This window comes from Eretmochelys imbricata, chromosome 2 (genome assembly GCF_965152235.1).
Source record: "Eretmochelys imbricata isolate rEreImb1 chromosome 2, rEreImb1.hap1, whole genome shotgun sequence".
Taxonomy (NCBI): domain Eukaryota; kingdom Metazoa; phylum Chordata; order Testudines; family Cheloniidae; genus Eretmochelys; species Eretmochelys imbricata.
In genome coordinates, this window is record NC_135573.1 from 170,466,630 (window position 1) to 170,488,192 (window position 21,563).

The following is a 21,563-nucleotide window of genomic DNA, read 5'->3' on the forward strand; positions in this document are numbered from 1 at the left end:
GACTGAAATAGCCACACAGTAGCTATCCCAACAAACAGGTGATATACAGCATTCATAAATTATTACAGAGCAGCTCCACATTCATGGCACCCAAGAAATGCACCGATTTAGCTAACTAATTGTACAGGGTCCTAGTAATACAATTAGCTCTTTCCATAACCTAAGCACTCGATGAACACTAACTAAACCCCCAAATACTACTGTAATGAAGGTAAGTAAATATTACCACCATAGCATAATGCACCAAACTCAGATTGACTTCAGTGGGGAAAGGATTTCACCCTGAAGAATTCAAGGCTTGCTTATCACTACTATCTAGCTCAGGGGTTGTCATAAATATAAAGGGAAGGGTAAACCCCTTTAAAATCCCTCCTGGCCAGAGGAAAAATCCTCTCACCTGTAAAGGGTTAAGAAGCTAAAGGTAACCTCGCTGGCACCTGACCAAAATGACCAATGAGGAGACAAGATACTTTCGAAAGCTGGGAGGGGGGAGAGAAACAAAGGGTCTATGTCTGTCTGTATGCTGCTTTTGCCGGGGATAGAACAGGAATGGAGTCTTAGAACTTTAGTAAGTAATCTAGCTAGGTATGTGTTAGATTATGATTTCTTTAAATGGCTGAGAAAAGAGCTGTGCTGAATAGAATGACTAATGTCTGTGTACCTTTTTGTAACTTAAGGTTTTACCTAGAGGAATTCTCTGTGTTTTGAATCTAATTACCCTGTAAGATATCTACCATTCTGATTTTACAGAGTGATTCCTTTACTTCTATTAAAAGTCTTCTTGTAAGAAAACTGAATGCTTTTTCATTGTTCTCAGATCCAAGGGTTTGGGTCTGTGGTCACCTATGCAAATTGGTGAGGATTTTTACCAAACCTTCCCCAGGAAGTGGGGTGCAAGGGTTAGGAGGATTTTGGGGGGAAAGACGTGTCCAAACTACGTTTCCCAGTAAACCCAGTTAAAGTTTGGTGGTGGCAGTGGAAATCCAGGGTCAAAGGATAAAACTAATTTGTACCTTGGGGAAGTTTTAACCTAAGCTAGTGAAAGTAAGCTTAGGAGGTTTTCATGCAGGTCTCCACATCTGTACCCTAGAGTTCAGAGTGGGGAAGGAACCTTGACATGGTGGCAGAGTAATGGGATTAACCTGAAATTATTTTGAGATCAATTTGAGATTTTTTGAGCCAGAAATACAGATTTTAAAAAGAAATTTTTTTTTCATTTGAGGCTGCTGGAAAGGAGGTCCAACTGAAAGCAGCTAGTTTTTTCTCTGCTTTGTGGCCAGAGCAGAGACAAAAGGGGATTATCTTTGTGAATTGCAGGTTTTCTTTGCCTGGAGGCAGGGTACTTAAGCTCCTGCAGGGAAATTCACAGTCTTTGTAAACCAGAAGTTTTTTTTTCCCTAAAAGTAAATAGGGGGGTGTTCTACCCATTTGCCTGGATACAAAAGTGGCAGGGGTTCCTTTTTTTTAGGATTTTGATTATTATTTTTTTTTTTTTTACAAGGAGCACAGGTTTGAAAAGGATTTTTTTTTTCCTTTGGGCTGCTGGTAAGCAGGTTTCCAAGTAGTTGGAGGTTTTTTGCTTTGATTTGGGGCCAGAGCAGAGACAAAGGGAATTGTCTTTTTCTGTAGGCTGACAATCGCTATCAGAGAATAGGTATCCTATTCCAGCACAGCAAAATTTTACAGCCAAGTTTTGTTTGTTTATTTCTAAACCTCGGGGGTAAAGTTAGTTAAAAACAGAGAGGTTAGGATGAAAAAATCCATGGCTCAACAAAAGCTGGAATTAGCCAGATTTCAGGCTGAGGAAAAAACAAAAGGAACATGAAAGACAGATAGAACTCATGCGGCTGGAGGAGGTGGTACAGGAGGCTGCCCACAGGAGGGAAATGGAGGCAAGGAAGCATGTGGAGGAGGAGAAGGAAAAAGAGAGGAAGCATGCACTGGAGATGGAGAAGGTAAAGGCTCAGCAGAATATACCAACAAACCCTAGCAATCCTTCTCCAGGACCACTCCCCATCCCAGAAAGTTCCCCACCTACAAGGCAGGCGATGATACTGAGGCCTTCTTAGAAAACTCCAAAATGGCTTGCCTTGGGTACAGCATCTCTACCGACCAATACATGGTAGAGCTGAGGCCGCAGCTCAGTGGACCCCTAGCTGAGGTGGCGGCTGAAATGCCTAAAGAACACACGAACAAGTATGAACTGTTTAAATCCAAGGCGAGAGTCAGAATGGGGATAACACCCGAGCATTCTCATTGGAGGTTCAGAGCCCTAAGGTGGAAATCAGACGTGTCATTTACCCGACAGGGGTCAGCAAATTTTTCGGCCTGAGGGCCACATCGGGGTTGCGAAATGGTATGGAGGGCCGGGTAGGGAAGGCTGTGCCTCTGTAAACAGCCTGGCCCCCGCCTCTTATCCACCCCCTTCAACTTCCCACTCCCTGACTGTCCCCCTCTGAACCCTCAACCCATCCAACCCCCCTTTTCCTTGTCCTCTGACCGCCCCCTCCCAGGACCCCGCCCCCATCCAACCTCCTGTGCTCCCTGTCCCCTGACTGCCCGGACCTCTATCCACACCCCACCCCTTGACAGGTCCCCTGACCCATCCAACCGACCGCCCCCTCCCGGGACCCCCACCCTGCTCCCTGTCCCCCTGTCCTGGGACCCCACCCTCTATCCAATCCCCCCTGTCTCCTGACTGACCCCCCCAAACCTCCACCCCATCCAACCGCCCCCGACTTCCCCCTGGGACCTCCTGCCCCTTATCCAGTTCCCCCTCCCTCCACCCCCTTACCATGCTGCTCAGAGTGGCTGGACAGGCTTATTGGAAAGCCTGGGAGGTGGGTGGGCAGTGCCTGCACCGCTGCGGGGGAGGAGGGACAGCAGGGGAGGGGCCCAGGGCTAGCCTCCCCGTCCAGGAGTTCAGGGGCCGGGCAGGATGGTCCCGCGGGCCAGATGTGGCCCGCAGGCCGTAGTTTGCCCACATTTGATCTATCTGCTCTGATATTGCTGACTTGTCATTTTAAGCCAGAGCCAATGTCAATTAGAATTCATGGCCCATTGAATCAATATTGCCTCTATTGCAAAATCATATTATAAAAGACAGCATGAGTTACTTAAGGTAGGACTCTAAGTTTGCAATTGTTTCAACAAATGGACTGTAATTATAGTGTGTTACAAAAGGCTATTAGGCTAAATTGCAATTTTGCATCGCTTGTAAGATGGAGGAGGTTTCTTAATTTAAGGGAAATAATGGATGTAATGGTAACAAAGACAACATTAACTGTAGTCAGGTATGCAGAGCAAGCATTTGAATTGGGTACCATGGTATTTACTTTCAGTGGTGGGTGACAATGAAAACAAAAATTAAGAAAGCTGTTTTGTGGAATGTTGTCCCTTTGGCAGAATCTATACTGCCCTTGTAGCAGTAACTCCAGATAATGCAAAATAATCATCCTTGGAAGTATCATTACTTGGAAACTTGTTTAGATAAAGGAGATGCTATTCCAGGTTGGTTTTATGAGCCTATTATCTTCAGACAGTAAAAAGCAGAGCGCTTTAGCCAGTTCTTCAGTTTGTGAGTTATCTCCAGGCAATAAATAAATAAATAAATTCAACTTGATTAAGGCCCAGTCTATACTTTAAACTTATACTAACATAGCTATAACTGTTAGGGGTGGGATTTATTTACTGACATAGCTATGCTGGTATAAATCCTACTGTAGACACACGTATACCAGCATAAAAGTGCTCTTGCCAGTATAGCTTGTGTCTCGCAGGGAACTGATGTAAACTATGCCAGCAGAACACTTTTATGCCGGTAAAATCTGTGTCTGCACTAGGAAGATTTGTCAGTGCAGTGACACCATTATTGCTGTGACAGGAAACTTTTTTCTAATGTAGACGAGGCCTAAGAAGGAATTCATGTTGAACAGACATAGGACCAATCTTTTCTGAAGGAGCCTGTCATAAATATAAAGGGAAGGGTAAACCCCTTTAAAATCCCTCCTGGCCAGAGGAAAAATCCTCTCACCTGTAAAGGGTTAAGAAGCTAAAGGTAACCTCGCTGGCACCTGACCAAAATGACCAATGAGGAGACGATACTTTCAAAAGCCGGGAGGAGGGAGAGAAACAAAGGGTCTGTGTCTGTCTGTAGGCTGCTTTTGCCGGGGATAGACCAGGAATGGAGTCTTAGAACTTTTAGTAAGTAATCTAGCTAGGTATGTGTTAGATTATGATTTCTTTAAATGGCTGAGAAAAGAGCTGTGCTGAATAGAATGACTATTCCTGTCTGTGTACCTTTTTTGTAACTTAAGGTTTTGCCTAGAGGGATTCTCTATGTTTTGAATCTAATTACCCTTTAAGGTATCTACCATCCTGATTTTACAGAGGTGATTCCTTTACTTCTATTAAAAGTCTGCTAGTAAGAAAACTGAATGCTTTTCCATTGTTCTCAGATCCAAGGGTTTGGGTCTGTGGTCACCTATGCAAATTGGTGAGGATTTTTACCAAACCTTCCCCAGGAAGTGGGGTGCAAGGGTTGGGAGGATTTTGGGGGGAAAGACATGTCCAAACTACGTTTCCCAATAAACCCAGTTAAAGTTTGGTGGTGGCAGTGGAGATCCAGGGTCAAAGGATAAAATTAATTTGTACCTTGGGGAAGTTTTAACCTAAGCTAGTGAAAGTAAGCTTAGGAGGTTTTCATGCAGGTCCCCACATCTGTACCCTAGAGTTCGGAGTGGGGGAGGAACCTTGACATGAGCCTTAAAAGAATGTTTCAATTATATTTATCTTTTTTAAAAAACCTAACAAAACTAATACCTTCCCCACAGGGAGAAGCACACACCCCTCATTGACGACTATTCATGTACCATTTCCTAAGTTCAGTCATTTCCCCTATCAATTTTCTTGCAACAGAAAATTAGGGGACTGTGGCTTGAGGGAACGGATATTCATTTTTAAAGGTAAAAGACAGTTGAACAGGTTTTACCTTTAAAGAAGAAGGTTTAAGAAGAAACTTCCCGTGGGGGTTATTGTAATAATTAAACATTTTTTTATTATATCTAGAGAAATATATCTGACTGATGTATGTTCATCAATTCTCTGCCAACAAGTCGCTAGCCAAAAGGCTTATCCTAGTCAGCAGGGTTTGTGAGCAGTGTAAGGGAAATATTGGCTCTATTCCCCTTTACCTGTCACTATCAGATGCCTCGCCTTTTTTTAAAACAGAATTTCTGTGGTGTTCACAGATGCCATAAGGGCTGATACTGAGCTCCTGCCATACTGGCAAACATTGCTCTGTCACAGCACACACCACTTATGAATTTTAACTCGCCAAATACAAGCCATCAAGTGGGCGTGAAGTATGAATGAAAGTTTAACTTACTGAGCGCTTCTGTTGCTTCTTTAGCCGCTTATAAGCGTGTCATTAACTGGATTAAGAGGCCTGTGACCTGACCCTATTACCGCCATTGCAACTGATGGTTAGATTGGTGAGGCCTGTTACATGAAGTTTGCTGGCCAAGGTCAAAATCAAAGGTAAAGAGTAGTCTGGCCAGTCATATAGGTAAATGTAATCACTCACCAAAAGACAACAACACTCTAAAAAACACAAGGAAATTATTTCCTAAACTGGGAAGCTGGATACATATTTTCAAAATATCAGAACAATTTTTTCCATGACAATGCATTGTGCCAGCAATCATTTCAAGAATGATAAATTGGGATGTTTTTAGTCTCAGAGATACTGAGTGCAAAAATGCCATTTTGGTAACAGGAAATACACCAAGAATCTCAAACTGGTTCTTAATCTCATAGACCTATTTTAAAAAATACCCTTCTCTCAAATACTATGTAAGTGTCTAATCAAAATTATGATTATATCAAACTATACATGGTTTTGACTCATTAGATAAGGAAACAGTTAATGCCACTTGTCAATCTCAAAAACAAGGAAGGTTGGTGCAGGTAGGGTTTGTTAATTAACTCGTTAATCACTGGCATCTCAGAACAGTCACACTAAAAAGTCCATCCTCTTTAATGGTGTTTACAGACAAATAAGAAACTAAACCCTATTGATCATAAGGAACCTATAGACTGCAAATATTAAGACAAAGGAAGAAGAAATTAAATGTTTAATACAATATTATTAATATTTTCCTTTTCCTAAGAAGGGCCTATTTCTTTCCAGAAGCTGAGCATGAGTAAAGCCCTCATCCTCATTGTCTGTTTCTGTAGATGTGACTTAACTTTCTCTCATCCTGGCAGTTATCATGATACTTTCCTTCTTCAGGTTCAGTTTTCAGTGGCACTATTTGCAGTTACCACTCAAGAGAGTGATAACACAATTAGGTCATTTGGGAGTGTAAAGGAGCATTTATTTTTAAGATTAGATAGGAGAAGCAGGCTACATGCTAAAGCTAAAAGCTGTGAAGCGCTGTTTCACTGCAGTAGTCCACAGAGAGGCTGGTCAACGTAGAACACAGAAGGAAAGTATCTACGTATGATGTGGTGTTTCTTGCTTGAGGAACGGCAGCACAGACAAAAGCAAGCAGTCAAATTCAGGACAAAACTGAAGGAAATATGAGAGATTTTTTTTCCAGCCTGAAATGTGCACCAAATCATTTCCCATTGCATATAACCCTGTGCACCACATCTGTGTGATGGTAACATTTCAAATATAATTGCATCTTGAAACAAAATAAAAATATTCCAAAATGGGGACAATAAAGGCTGTGCTTTCTACCTATAAATTGGTAAGTTCTGCTTCAGATATTGGTTTATCATCCCTTTTACCAGTGTTCAACCCTTATCTTCTGACCCATCTCAAAGCTCTCCCTTTTCTTTTGGCCAAAAAAGGGGGTGGTCCTAGATAACTTGGATATCAGCCAGGAAATGACTTTCCAACACCTTCAGCAAAACCACTGACCACCAAGAGGAGCCTGAGTGCTTCTACTATTCCAACTGACTCCAGCAGGCCTACCAGTGCCCACAACCAAGCCAGGCAGCTTCAGTTATCAATTAACCCCCAACATTGTTGGTCAACTCAACACTTATCACCTGGTCATTTGGGTTGGGCAAAACCCATAACAAATTATCTACCATTAGACTGCCCAGTGTATCCTCTTTTCTGTGGACCACCCAGGGGCCTATAAGCTCACTGTTCAACTGTCAGCCATCAAGGAATATTTAGAACTTATACAATTTTAACTTTTAAGGGACCATACTCCAAACTGGCCAACAAGAAGGCCCTCAGTGTGGCTTAAGAGGACCTCTTGGTGATCAATGACAGAGTCAACAGTGCACAAGTCATCACTGGCCCCTAAGAGCATGTATACATTGTACCACCAGCCATTAAGTGACCCAGTAGGAGCTTCATCCCCATCTACTACCAAAGGAGTCACCACTCCCACCAAAACCTACTGGTATCAGGAATTTCCTTCAGCACCTGCATCACAAACAATACTTGGCCAAGAGATCTTCCAACATTCTGAATGCAGTTGGAGCCACTGAATGGGCTTGCCAATGCCCCCACCAAAAAGAGGCCACAAAGCAGCCCATCAGAATCACCATCATTTCAGTAATGCTTCTTTAGTACCAGCTTCAAGGACATAATAGTAGCAAAATTTAAAAGATTTCTTCTTTTAGTCAAAGTTAAGAAAAATTGACTGATACAGAGAGAGACACACAGCTTGTGATTCTGGATCCCTAGTTTTGCATGAAAACTCATTGTGCTTTGCAAAACTGGGCACACATTGTTTTTCATGCATAACTGGGATACCTGTCCCTCTTCAGCCCGATTTGCTTGGTAAAAATAAGTTTTTTTTACATTTTTAAGTTTGCACCTAATTTTGCAGGCACAATGATTTGCGTACACAAGATTAGCCATGAAAATACAAAGACTTACTGTGACTGCCAGAATTTTAGATCTTTGAACTTTAAAAATCCTTATGATTTCTGCTGTGACATGTCTCTAGCTTTTATAATGTCATCTGTATATATCTCTTCTCTGCTTCCAGGTAGAATTTGAGTCAGGTGCTCACACCTCATTTTTTTAGTAATCTTCACCAATTTCCAAGGCACAAACAAACATACGCTATGTATTTTTGTTTCTTTTTGTAAGCGAGGAAAGCTTTTGAAAATGATACTTCATCAAAATGATCCAGGTAAGTGAACTACAAAGCTATGTCTGATTTAAAGGTATAATCGTATTTTGGGAACAGTGAATTTCATGGAGTTTAAAGTCCTGTAGAAATTATGAATGACTTCTTGACTTTCAAAAGTTTATGAATGTTTTTCCCCACTGCAGTTTCATCCCATAGTCTACATTTTTCAGACCTTGGTGCATGAAGGAGAGGAGAAAGGAGATGGAAAGGGCTTCTTTTCTAATTACAACTACATTAAAAACTTGGGCTAAATTTGTCGTCTTTATTTTATTCTCATTTCCTAGACATATTAAATATTGAGAACTCATGGAGTAGGGTTTTCCTTCCAATATAATCAGACTTGCCACCATTTTGTTTTGAAATGAAGTACAAGGATATTGATTGATTAACATCTGTTGCCAGTTGCCCTTTCTACAGCCCTGTTTCTGTAAAGTGGTTTCTCCAATAAGCAGGCAAATTGAGCCATCTTATTGTACAAAATATCTATACTTACTATCTGTATATCATCTTCTGTCAGCCAGCACTTAAACAGATCCATACAGTTTACAAAGAAAGATAAATATAATTTTCCCATTATCTCACAGAGAGGACAAATTGTTGGCCAAATGCCACATAGAAAGCTAGGAAAATAATGTTGGTCCACTGACTCCCAGTTCCATGCCCTATCCATAGGGCTATCTGAAGCTCAGTTCTGTCACCAGCTTTGAAACACTCCTGTCCCCACTCCTTCTGGATTTGCTTGATCTCATGTGAGCACTGGCACATGGAAATTTGCTAGTGTTGGCATACAGTAGCTGCAGAAATTGTACAACACTTGAAGGTCAATGTTGTGGGAGCTCCAATTATTAAAGCATCTAATGCTAATTAAGATTACTCAAGAATGACACTCATGGGCAGGGGTCTTAATAAATCCACTAATAATGTTTCTGATACCAGACTCAAAACTCAGTTACTGCACCTTCACAATATGAAAGACGGGAGGATATGCAATAACATTTTTGGAATGAAGAGGCAGTTACAGTATGGGCTTATCTAGTTTATAGCCCTATTGTGTGGTTCTGTACAATGTTCCCCACAAACGCACAATCAGGGTATGTCTATTTCTTAAACTGGAAGGTGTAATTTCCAGTTTGAGGAGACATATCTGAGCTAGCTCAAATCTAGTCAGCATGCTAAAAATGGAAGTGTCATCATGCTGGCTTGAACAACAGGACAGGCTAGCCACCCGAGTAGGTACCCATCTGAGATGCTAGGTATGTACCTGAGCAAAACCTCTTGTCTGAGCAAACCTTTTCCTCCATGGGTCCCTCTAGCTCATCTGAGCTCATCCCTGGCTCTTTGAATCCCCTGACCCCTCCCAATCCCCCCCCCCAAAGGTACACATAAGCATGCCTAATTCAATTGGACCTTATCTTTCTCTATTTGGATTTCAGGTGCTCCCTGAATTTTTCTCCCATTCTTGTATAGGAACAGAGAACCACCTAATGTTGTCTTCCTTCCTTCTGCTGGAAATCAGGCCATTGGTCTCAAGTGTCCCACCTCCATAAACTCATGATGAATGTAAGGCAACAGACTCAGCCCATCCTGGATTCTGACTGACTGGTTCCAAAGGAACTCAACTATCCATCAAAACCTGCTCTGTTCCTGCTGTTGAAAGGACAGTAATAATAGTCCTTTAGGGACCATTACACACAGGATCAGAATGGTTCCGTAAATACAGTCCTTTTCATCCAAGAGTAGAACCACACTTTAATATGCAGCTGTCTGTTGAAGTATCTCTGCTATATTTTATATAGTAACAGTAATTTTTACCTCTTCTGATGCCATTTTGTCATTTCACTTTTCAGAGCCAGGGACAGTGTGCATCAGGCATAAACTTCAAGGTAATGCACATTAAACTGGTCACATGTTTTTGTCACTTTTGTACAGAGTTCTCTGCATATATTATTAAACTATTATGAGGTGTGCAAGTCATTAACATTGTAACCTTTCTATTCCCTCTTCCCTTCCCCCCAGGTTGCTTTCCCCCTCACTTCATGTGTCTTATATTTACTTTTAGTTCTTTGGAACAGGGAATGTCATTCTTATGTGCATGCGAAGTACCCAGAACACTTCTGGGAAACAGAACTATATACAGTATTACTAATAATAAACAAACAGGACTTTGCCTTAATGCTTTGTCTAACTATGGTTTGAAAAGCATTGACTTCCCAAGATGAGTACGCTCCTGAAGTGTGTACCTTATAATCTAACAGAAGATGCTACTGTACATGTGCAGTATGCAATTTTCAAATCCTCTTAACTCTATTAAGTCAAGCCTAATTTCTTTTGAACATAAGCAAGCATGCATTCCCCACTGGAGGCTTTTCTGTGCTGATTTCTAAGTTCAACCATTTTTTGCAGTAGTCTGGGCAAGAGAAGAATGGCGAGCATTTTCTAAAAATGATGTCATAGGTGTTGGAGTTTTGTGTTTCTTTTTCTTAGAAAAATCTCTTGACTTAAAAATGGCAAAGGAGTTTTTCTTGAAATTTCCCAATAAAAATTTCATTTTTGAATAAGCATCCAAGCTTAGAAACTTACACCCACCCCAAGTGCATTTCAGAAAATTGTGAGTGACTGAAAGCAAAAGGTATAGTGTTTTGCAACTTTTACTAAGTATTAGGGTCTGTAGGTGAAGTGTAGGTGAAGGCTATAATCTGACATAATGGAGAAAGAGAATAGAGAGTTTTATGCAGTAATGTCTGAAGGAGACATTTATTAAATGACTTTGGAGCTTTCACAGAAGAATGTTTATTTCATTAACAGACACAACAGGGAGAAAGGAGGAACAGGCCAAATGCACAAGAGCTATCCTGAAGGGAAAATTATGAACTTAAGGTGGTAAATGTCTGTTTATTGAATAATACTTATATTTCCCCAATTTGGGAATGTATTGGGTAGAAAGAGGCAAACAATATCTCCCAGTTTCTAACCACTTCCAGTCATTGGGGAAAGGGAATTTGAGGGGGGCCAGGGGGAATAAACCAAAACTTTTGGAAAGGTGACTTCATCTGAATAGTTTGGCAAAATCACTGGCACTGAATAAACTTACTGCATGTCACCAGCATTATATTCTGGGAAAAGGGAAAGAAGTTTCTCCCCAAACTTGAGTTGACCTCCCTATTTCAAATGGTAAAGCCATGAAGCATCATAAATGAGGTGTCAAGGCAGAGGAAAATAAAAAGATTCAGACTTCTGGAGACGCAAGCGGGGGACCCAGACTCCGAGGGAGTGGGGCTGGGAAACAATCATTTTAGAAAAGAATGAGTACACTGCAGGACTTGATCTCTGGAGTGCACGGAAGAGCAACACTATGGAATAGTGAGGTGGAATAATCATTCTAGGTGACATCGCATTCTCACAAACTGCTTAGAGAGAGTTGGATACTTCCCCCTTTTGCTTACTGTGTATTTTAGGTTTCAGAGTAGCAGCCATGTTAGTCTGTATCTGCAAAAAGAAAAGGAGTACTTGTGGCACCTTAGAGACTAACACATTTATTTGAACATAAGCTTTCGTGAGCTACAGCTCACTTCATCGGATGCATGCAGTGGAAAATACAGGGGGGAGATTTTATATACACAGAGAACATGAAACAATGGATGTTACCATACACACTAACAAGAGTGATCAGGTAAGGTGAGTTATTACCAGCAGGAGAGAAAAAAACCTTTTGCAGTGATAATCAAGGTGGGCCATTTTCAGCAGTTGACAAGAACATGTGAGGAACAGTGGGGGGGTGGAGGGGGATAAACATGGGGAAAATAGTTTTGCGTTGTGTAATGACACATCCACTCCCAGTCTTTATTCAAGCCTAATTTAATGGTGTCCGGTTTGCAAATTAATTCCAATTCAGCAGTCTCTCATTGGAGTTTGTTTTTGAAGTTTTTTTGTTGAAGAATTGCCACTTTATGCCTGTAATCGAGTGACCAGAGAGATTGAAGTATTCTCCGACTGGCTTTTGAATGTTATAATTCTTGACGTCTGATGTAAAGAATAAAGGGACACAAATCAGACGTTAATGTCAGTGTTAATTCAAAGTTAAAATGCGGACATAAACTACTGATGAGTCAAGAATTGCGAAGTTGGCAGCTCAGCCTTAGCTCTACTTCGTGTGTGGTCTATGTTTATACTATCTATACCATTATAAAGGATTTGTCAATTAATGCAACATTTAATAGAATAGAAATGGGAGCCTCTTATAAAACCTTACATACAGCAAGTTACTGCACAGCACATAGAGTCTTCAGACGCAACTTTATTTTGAAGTCTCATCTGATTTACAAAATAAACCACGTTGAAAGTAAATTGATAATATATCTGAGATGACCCAGGCAAGAACACCAAATCCATATCTCATTGCTCTGGGAACCTGGAGATCTTGATCTGAATTTTGTGGTTCAGAGCCATGTCTAATTTATAAATCAATTTATGGGCTGATCTATAGCCCAATTCAAGTCAATGGGAATCTCTCAATTGATTTCATTGAGCTTTGAATCAGGCCTTTAGGAAGATTACAGAACAAGAGATTAATCACCACAGTAGAACATGGGGTGATCTCTTTGCTGCTCCTACTGCTCCCACAGGCAAAAACTGCTGAGAATGGAGTGTAATTAAACTTAAAAACAGAAGACAAAGCAATTGAATAAAAGAGTAATATTTCTAGATAGTGAGCTGAGGTGCAGGTAATGTTCACCATTTAAGGGGTAGATTTTATTTCTGAGAAAAACTATATCAATAGATTTAATTTAAGGAAAAACTTTCAGAGATCAGCTGGGTCTCATTTGTGCTTCATTGGCTCAGCCCACAGTTAGGGACAGCCCAGAGTTGCACAGTCTAGAATAAGCATTGCTGCAATGGGAGCACAAGAAGACATTCTGCATTACTCAAACAGAATGCCTCCCAGAGCTCCTGGAGCATAGAAACTGCATGTTCACTGTTATTCCCCTTCTAACAAACCCAAAGCTTGACCCCGTGGGGAAATCATAGAATATCAGGGTTGGAAGGGACCTCAGGAGGTCATCTAGTCTAACCTCCTGCTCAAAGCAGGACCAATCCCCAATTAAATCATCTCAGCCAGGGCTTTGTCAAGCCTGACCTTAAAAACTTCTAAGGAAGGAGATTCTACCACCTCCCTAGGTAACGCATTCCAGTGTTTCACCACCCTCTTAGTGAAAAAGTTTTTCCTAATATCCAACCTAAACCTCCCCCACTGCAACTTGAGACCATTACTCCTTGTCCTGTCATCTTCTACCACTGAGAATAATCTAGAACCATCCTCTCTGGAACCACCTCTCAGGTAGTTGAAAGCAGCTATCAAATCCCCCCTCATTCTTCTCTTCTGCAGACTAAACAATCCCAGTTCCCTCAGCCTCTCCTCATAAGTCATGTGTTCCAGACCCCTAATCATTTTTGTTGCCCTTCGCTGGACTCTCTCCAATTTTTCCACATCCTTCTTGTAGTGTGGGGCCCAAAACTGGACACAGTACTCCAGATGAGGCCTCACCAATGTCGAATAGAGGGGGAATGATCACATCCCTCGATCTGCTGGCTATGCCCCTACTTATACATCCCAAAATGCCATTAGCCTTCTTGGCAACAAGGGCACACTGTTGACTCATATCCAGCTTCTCATCCACTGTCACCCCTAGGTCCTTTTCCGCAGAACTGCTGCCTAGCCATTCGGTTCCTAGTCTGTAGCGGTGCATTGGATTCTTCCGTCCTAAGTGCAGGACACTGCACTTATCCTTGTTGAACCTCATCAGATTTCTTTTGGCCCAATCCTCCAATTTGTCTAGGTCCCTCTGTATCCTATCCCTACCTGCCACCGTATCCACCACCACTCTTAGTTTAGTATCATCCGCAGATTTGCTGAGAGTGCAATCCACACCATCCTCCAGATCATTTATGAAGATATTGAACAAAACTGGCCCCAGGACCGACCCTTGGGGCACTCCACTTGACACCGGCTGCCAACTAGACATGGAGCCACTGATCACTACCCGTTGAGCCCGACAATCTAGCCAACTTTCTACCCACCTTATAGTGCATTCATCCAGCCCATACTTCTTTAACTTGCTGACAAGAATACTGTGGGAGACCGTGTCAAAAGCTTTGCTAAAATGTCAAGAAACAATACATCCACTGCTTTCCCTTCATCCACAGAACCAGTAATCTCATCATGGAAGGCAATTAGATTAGTCAGGCATGACCTTCCCTTGGTGAATCCATACTGACTGTTCCTGATCACTTTCCTCTCATGTAAGTGCTTCAGGATTGATTCCTTGAGGACCTGCTCCATGATTTTTCCGGGGACTGAGGTGAGGCTGACTGGCCTGTAGTTCACAGGATCCTCCTCCTTCCCTTTTTTAAAGATGGGCACTACATTAGCCTTTTTCCAGTCATCCGGGACTTCCCCCGATCGCCATGAGTTTTCAAAGATAATGGCCAATGGCTCTGCAATCACAGCCGCCAACTCCTTTAGCACTCTTGGATGCAATGCATCCGGCCCCATGGACTTGTGCACGTCCAACTTTTCTAAATAGTCCCGAACCACCTCTTTCTCCACAGAGGGCTGGCCACCTACTCCCCATGCTGTGTTGCCCAGCGCAGCAGTCTGGGAGCTGACCTTGTTCGTGAAGACAGACGCAAAAAAAAGCATTGAGCACATTAGCTTTTTCCACATTCTCTGTCACTAGGTTGCTTCCCTCATTCAGGGCCAGCCACCTCTGCCAGTCAATTTGGGGGAGTTGGAACCTTCATTCTCCTGCACAACCTAAAGAGAGTTGTGTGCAGAATTCCTTCGCCAGCAGGTATTGGGGGTGAAAAAACAAACAGCTTGAATAGAATGTAGTAATTTGAGGAAGGTAAAATAGAAACACAAGCATTCAAAAGTTATCTTCTGGGACCAAAAAAACAAAAACATCCAGTATTTTTCTAAGAAACTTATGTGGGAAGAAGTTTGATTTTCCCAAGGAAGCTGCAAGGGATGAACTGCCAGTGTTTTCTGCAAGCAGAAGGTCAGCTCTGCAGAGTATCATATGAACAACTAGAGGTCTTGTTTGGCAAGCTGACCTGTATGTTTGTTTCACTGTCAATGCTGTTTTAGAGTTTCTAAGATAATTCTTCTCCTATCTGGATTTTATTTTGAAACTCCAATTTGCTGAAGTGCTCTTGCAAGACATTTTAAAAATCAGAGTATCTTAATTACCTGCACTGACTGCATATTGGCTTCCACCTGGAAGTAACAGCGTTATTTTGAACTTATAAAACCACAAACTGCTTGAGGTGTATCTAACCGAAAGCCCGCCTCTCCCACTCTGCTTAACTGCCACAGTTACAATCTTCAGAGGCTCTTGAGCTTTTGTCCTTCATTATAAAAGTGGGGGAATGGCTGGTAGAATGTTCTGAAAACTTTCAGTTCTCCCCACTTCAACATCTCAAATAGTCCAAATGTGTTGACTGTCTTTTTAAACGAACATTGGTGGAAGGCTAAAGCAGTTAAGAAAGTGGGAGGAAGGGGGCTTAAACTGTATCGGTCATGGGGTGGCTAATTAAACGATGGTGAGGTAAGGAAGGAAGTGCCGAGACTGTTTTGGACAATTTCAACATATGTCATGTGCCCCAGAGCTTTGGATAGGCATGCTTATGGAATATAAATAAATAAATAAAACCAATTATGGCATGCGGTGGGTCATCATCTGTGGGCTTGCATTGGGTACAATCTTTTACACTTCTACAAACTATTAATGTCAAGGTATAAATACAAACAAACATAGGACATGAAAAAGAGAGAAGATAGAATAGATGTGGGACATGCTACTGCTCAATATTCCACAAAGTCAGCATTCTCAGAGATGGGCTTTAGGACTTCATGTTGTCGGGATTTTATAATATAAATGAAATAATAGCTCACCATCCTCCTCTTCCTCCACCCATTGGATCCTGAGGCAGGTCACCTAGGAACACTGGATCCTGAGGTGGGACACTGGATCCAAGTGGCATTCTCCCACCCTGCCCAGCTCCTTATATAATACTTTCCTGAATGATGCCTCAGATCACTGGCACCATACAGGAGCATTAGCAGTCAGCACCCTCCTAATATCTTTTAGACTCTGTCTTTCTCCACTGCCATCAGAATCGTTTCTCTGGAGTGGCACAGACTCTAGTCTCCAGTTGAAATACTCAATAACTTTCTCTAGCCTCACCAATGCACCCTGATAAATCATGACTCCTACTAGTATCGTCCTGATACTTAACCTCCATCTCCATTCTGTTTCTGATGTCTCTCCACTCGAGCTCCCTCTCTACATCCTGCTGTCCTCCACATCCCTCCATCCTCTTTCTTTCACCCACCCCCTCCTTCACTCCAGTCAGTTTCACTTCCCATCAACAAAAAAAGATCCCTTTTAAAATTAAATTAATTGGAGTGAAAAAGCACCTTAAATGTATCTTAATTTTGAGAGGCACCCACATTCCTAAGCAACCTTGGTGCTCTCTTCCACTGCTCGACAGCCCCTTCCATTGTTTCTTGGGCTCTCGCATGTTTTGTCTTATATTTATCATAGATGGTAATCTCCTTAGAAAGGGAATATTTTTTATGTATTTGTGAGGTGCCTAGCACACTTTTGGGATACTGACAAATAATAATAATTCTGCAAAGGGGTCCAGGTGGCAACAGATCTGTCCCTATCTTGTCTCCTGATAAGAACCGATTCAGAAATGGCAGTATCCATTTACTATTGGAAGCAAGTGGACTCCCTGCTGGGGTGCCCCACTCTGGCTGGTGTGGTATAGTAGGTTCTCCTTTTCTAGCACCCCCTGGCACCGGCTGTTCTAGCCCTGCTGTGGTCCACCTCTTCTCATGTCCCATGCCTCCAGCCAGGCCATGTTTTGTCCCACCCCTTTCAGGATAAATAATAAATCCCATAAACTAAGCCAAAGTAAACACAGTTCTTCACCCTTACCTGGGCTCACACCCTGAGACCCTTCACTGGCTTTCTGCAGGGTCATTCTCCCGCCCTGGCACAGAGTGATGCCTCCAAGGGCTTTTCCCCTGGAGTCCAGGTCCATAGTCCTTCTCCCCCTTGTGTCAGAGTGTTTCAGCATTTCCTTTTCTGGGGGACTGATAGGGGACCCCAGGCCCTCCGTCTACTCTGGGTTCCAGTCCAGGGACTCCATGGCAAGCAACTAAGGTCTGTGTCCTCTGATGCCTCACTGCCTTCTTGGACTTCCTCCTAACTTGACCTTTCCTCAGGCCCTTTCCCACAGCCCCTCCTTGGGCTTGCTGTGCAGCTGCCTCTCCCTAGGTCTTTCCTCCACACTCTAGCAACCGCAGAGGGACTGCAAAGTTCTTTCCCTCTCTCCATGCAGCCTCCTTCTCATCTGGGATTCCTCCCTTTATGGTCAACATTCACCTCCTCCCGCACCTGTTCTTCATTTTCATTTGGGCCTGGCCCACCCTGCAGGTGCACTAATTACTCTGCCTCCAGTTAACTCTTTCATTACCTGTGCAGGGTACATACCTCATCACATTAATAAAAATATATTGAACAATAATGAACAGGAAGTGTATTTTCTTTAGTACTGATGTGTTTTTTGAGTGTAAAAGAAATCTCAGAACTCAAGACATGAAAAGCCACTGAGCTCATTCAGGAGGCTATGGAGTGACCCAATGGGATTCCTAAACTCTAAAGCCACAGGTTTTAGTGCGTTTTGCGTTTTGGATTCAAAATGTGGTGGTGGTAGGATATTGTCCGTTCTGAAGGTGGCGTCATTCCCATCTGCATTCCACTGTGTGTTTGAATGGAGTACATGCTACAATTTGTGCAGCACATGCACCCCTTTCCAGGGGTACTTTTCCTCTGGTTGTAGTACCCCTTCTACAGCATTACCACATGATGGTCCAACCTGTAGGTGGACTCAAAGTCCAGGAAATAATCTGATTTACACAATTTAACTGAACGAACCACATTACCCAGCCCATGGCTTTAAATCACGCAAAGTAGAGAGAAAGTAAGTGATAAAGAAATAAGACCCTTAGCTTCTGGCATAAAGCTTTAAAACAATGGCTATTATTCTCTCTGCAAACAGCCGACTCGATACAGTGGAGATGAAAACTGGGTCACTTCGGGACAATGAGTGCTCTGAAGTCGGGCAGAACTTTATTCCTTATAGTTAACAAAGAAACATAATTGACCTTCTACAAAGTGAATTGGATCCATTCTTCCTTTACTGGCTGACAGCTGGAGATGCCAAAGGCATCCTGGTTGCCAGCCCCACACTCTTCTAACCTCCCAGCAAGATAGGTTAATCTACTGTTCTGTCCTAGATGATACCCGGTATGATAATGTAACAACTCCCTCCTCCCTTATCTCAAGGCTACAGGTTGGGATAGCCAGGCTCCGAGACGGAGAAGAGAGGATGTGAGTAATTTTATTTATCTTCAGCTATATTTGGCAAAACACAAGGATAACCTGAACATTCTAGCAGACTGGAGGTCCTGCAAATTGGTGAGCTGTATAAAATAGAACATAAAATTCACCAGCATGAACACACAGCCAGATGGTGGCCATGGACTGCTAGTACTTCATTTTATATGAGATTTCCATTGTATGAGTTTTCCAATGCGACCAGTTAGGAAGGAGACATTCACTTGTACTGTAAAGGCAGCAGTTGTGCCACCCTATGGGAGATCCCTAATTCCTAGGAAAGCAACACAGCTAGCAAAAGACAGAGCAGCCTCGGTATTTGGGGAGAAAAAAAGTGCTATTTTGCTGCCCCTGTAATAATGTGTAGATCATTTAAATGACCCCAAGCTCAGCTTTACTAAGGGGCACCAAGCAGTGACTTTTTTAGTTAAAGTACGAGTGACATTAATTGGCTTCATTAAGTTCTCTTCTCCAACAGGGAAACAGCATACAGAGAAAGCCTGGTAGGCAGTGGGTAAATATTTATCTGAGAAGGTCCAATATATAGGTGACTGAATTTTCCCTACTTCTACTCTGTAGAAAAGTAGTCTTGAAATAGGACAGTTCTTTTACGGGCAGAATTCACACTCTCCATTTCTGTCTATCTTTGTCATTCATTTGAAATACTCAGTTATTCCATTTAACCTTCCATTGTATTTAGCTTTCACATAACCTTCTCCCTTCTATTAAAAAGTGTGGTTATATGCTGTAGCATCAAATGAAAAGCTATCATTAAAGCCATCCTAGCTCAGATTCTATTAGTGAGTTCGCAGATGGGCAAAATGGCCACTCAGAGGTTTACATAGATTAGACCGAAGACTTCAAAGACTCTGAAAATCTTGGTAAAGCTTTATGTATTTGTACTAAAGCTGTGATCTGTAGGCTTTGCCTCCAGCCAATATCCACTCAAAGTGAAATGGGTCTAAAAAAAAACCCCTCACAATAAATAGACACCTCATGAGGTATTATAGCCTACATGTGTTCTCCTTTGTGCTTGGAACAAAGACAGCAGGAAAACTTTGAAAATCTTCCACAGAAAGAAAGAAAAAAAAGAGAGAGAGAAATAGGGGAATTGCTTTCTATTTTTCCCATTTGGTAAGTGGCTTCCTTTCTGCACACATGTCAGAAAAGATCTATTTTAAAACACAACATGAGGGGAATGTGACCTCTGTACCAGCAGCAAAGTCTGAAGTACTGTTTCTCCGTCTATTTTATGTTAGTCACCCAAGAGTTGGCTTTTACTTTCCTAAATCGGTCTGCTAGATTATATGCTATTTACGGTGGGCTGTGCGCTTTTCAGAAACCACTGTTTCTGGCAAAATATTCTACAGGCCTGCATAGCCTTGTGTGAAAAATCCAGGTTTTATTTTGCTGCTGACCTTCATGATATTGGGCATTATCATAATGGAGTAGAAAGCTTTAAGGATTGCATGGGAGATCCATGTTGGGTATGGCACAGTTAAGGCTGAGAACGTTCTGGGACACAAAGTTCAACAGACTTTTCACTCACTACCAGTTCTTTTTTGTTGCTATTTTTGGGGCAAGATCCTTTCTAATTCTAACAAGATGCATGCAGATTTTTAAGATAATGCTTGGCACTTATACAACGCCCACCAATACCTCAAAGCACTTTACAAACAATAGATCTACCCTCAGACTACCCCATCATAGAGAGACCTTTTGGTATCTTCATTTGACACATGGGGAAACCAAGTCTCAGAGAGGTTTATAGTCACGTATGCCAAAGCCAGCTAGAAAGCATGGGGACTACTGGGAAACCAGGTCTCTTGTTTCCCTCTTGTGGGGGAAGAAAAAATATAGTAATGGTATGATGACTTAAGAAATACCATTAAGGTAACTTCAAACAAAGCCGATTTGCTAACTTTCAGACAGAACATACTAAGCTATCAGTTCTGCTTCTAGCATTTAGGTATTTATAGGGCAGTGAGTTCTCTCTGTATTGCATGAGAAAGCAATTTTTTTCTAAATGGCAATATATACACCCTATCAGAAACAGACATCTTGCAGCAGTATACTTCAGAACCTTCTTCTTTTCCTACTCCCAATAGTAGTGATTGGCAAAACAAGTTAAAATAAAGTAACTACTGACTCCAACCTTTAGCCCAAATTCAAACTGAACACAAACTAAATATTTTCTGAATTTTGGAAATATTTGAATAATTTAACTTTTTGACAGTAGGAACTCAATGGGAGCTATTGGGTGTTCAGCCCTTCTGACAATCAGACTACTTATTTAGATGCTTTCATATGGATTTTGGAGCCAAACTTTAGCACCTATTCTTGAAAATCTCAGGGCTTGTCTACACAAACAGTCTGTGGCAAGCTGGAATCCAAATCTACCCTGCACATGGACCCTGCTGACCTGCATTCCAGTTTGTTAATGCACTTGGATCTAGTCTCCTTTGAAACAGGATTAATCAAAGCACATGAACAATTTGTTATTGTGTGTTATCAGGGTCCACATGAAGAGTTAGTCCTCAGTAAGGGAGTATCAGCTTGAGGCACATTAAATGTCTGTGTAGACAAGCCCTTATATTTCATTTTTGCATGCCAATGACTTTCCTTGAACCGTCCAGGAATGGAAAGAGACAAAATACCATGGGAAAGTCTATGTGTGACATTTTCAAAACTAAGTCCCAAGACTCAAGAGATTCCTACAGTTCTTCAAATTTGAGATGTCCAAAACAAAACCTACAAACCTTTCTAGGGTCCTCCTGGTATGAACATGAGTTTCGCACAGTATCTCAGTTTCTGCCCATGATTCCATTTGCCAGAAATGCATGCTGGACTTACTGACTGCAGGCAAGGGAAAAACAAAAACAAAAAAACCACAACACATTGCTCCAAATTCAGCCTTGATGCAATTCCATTG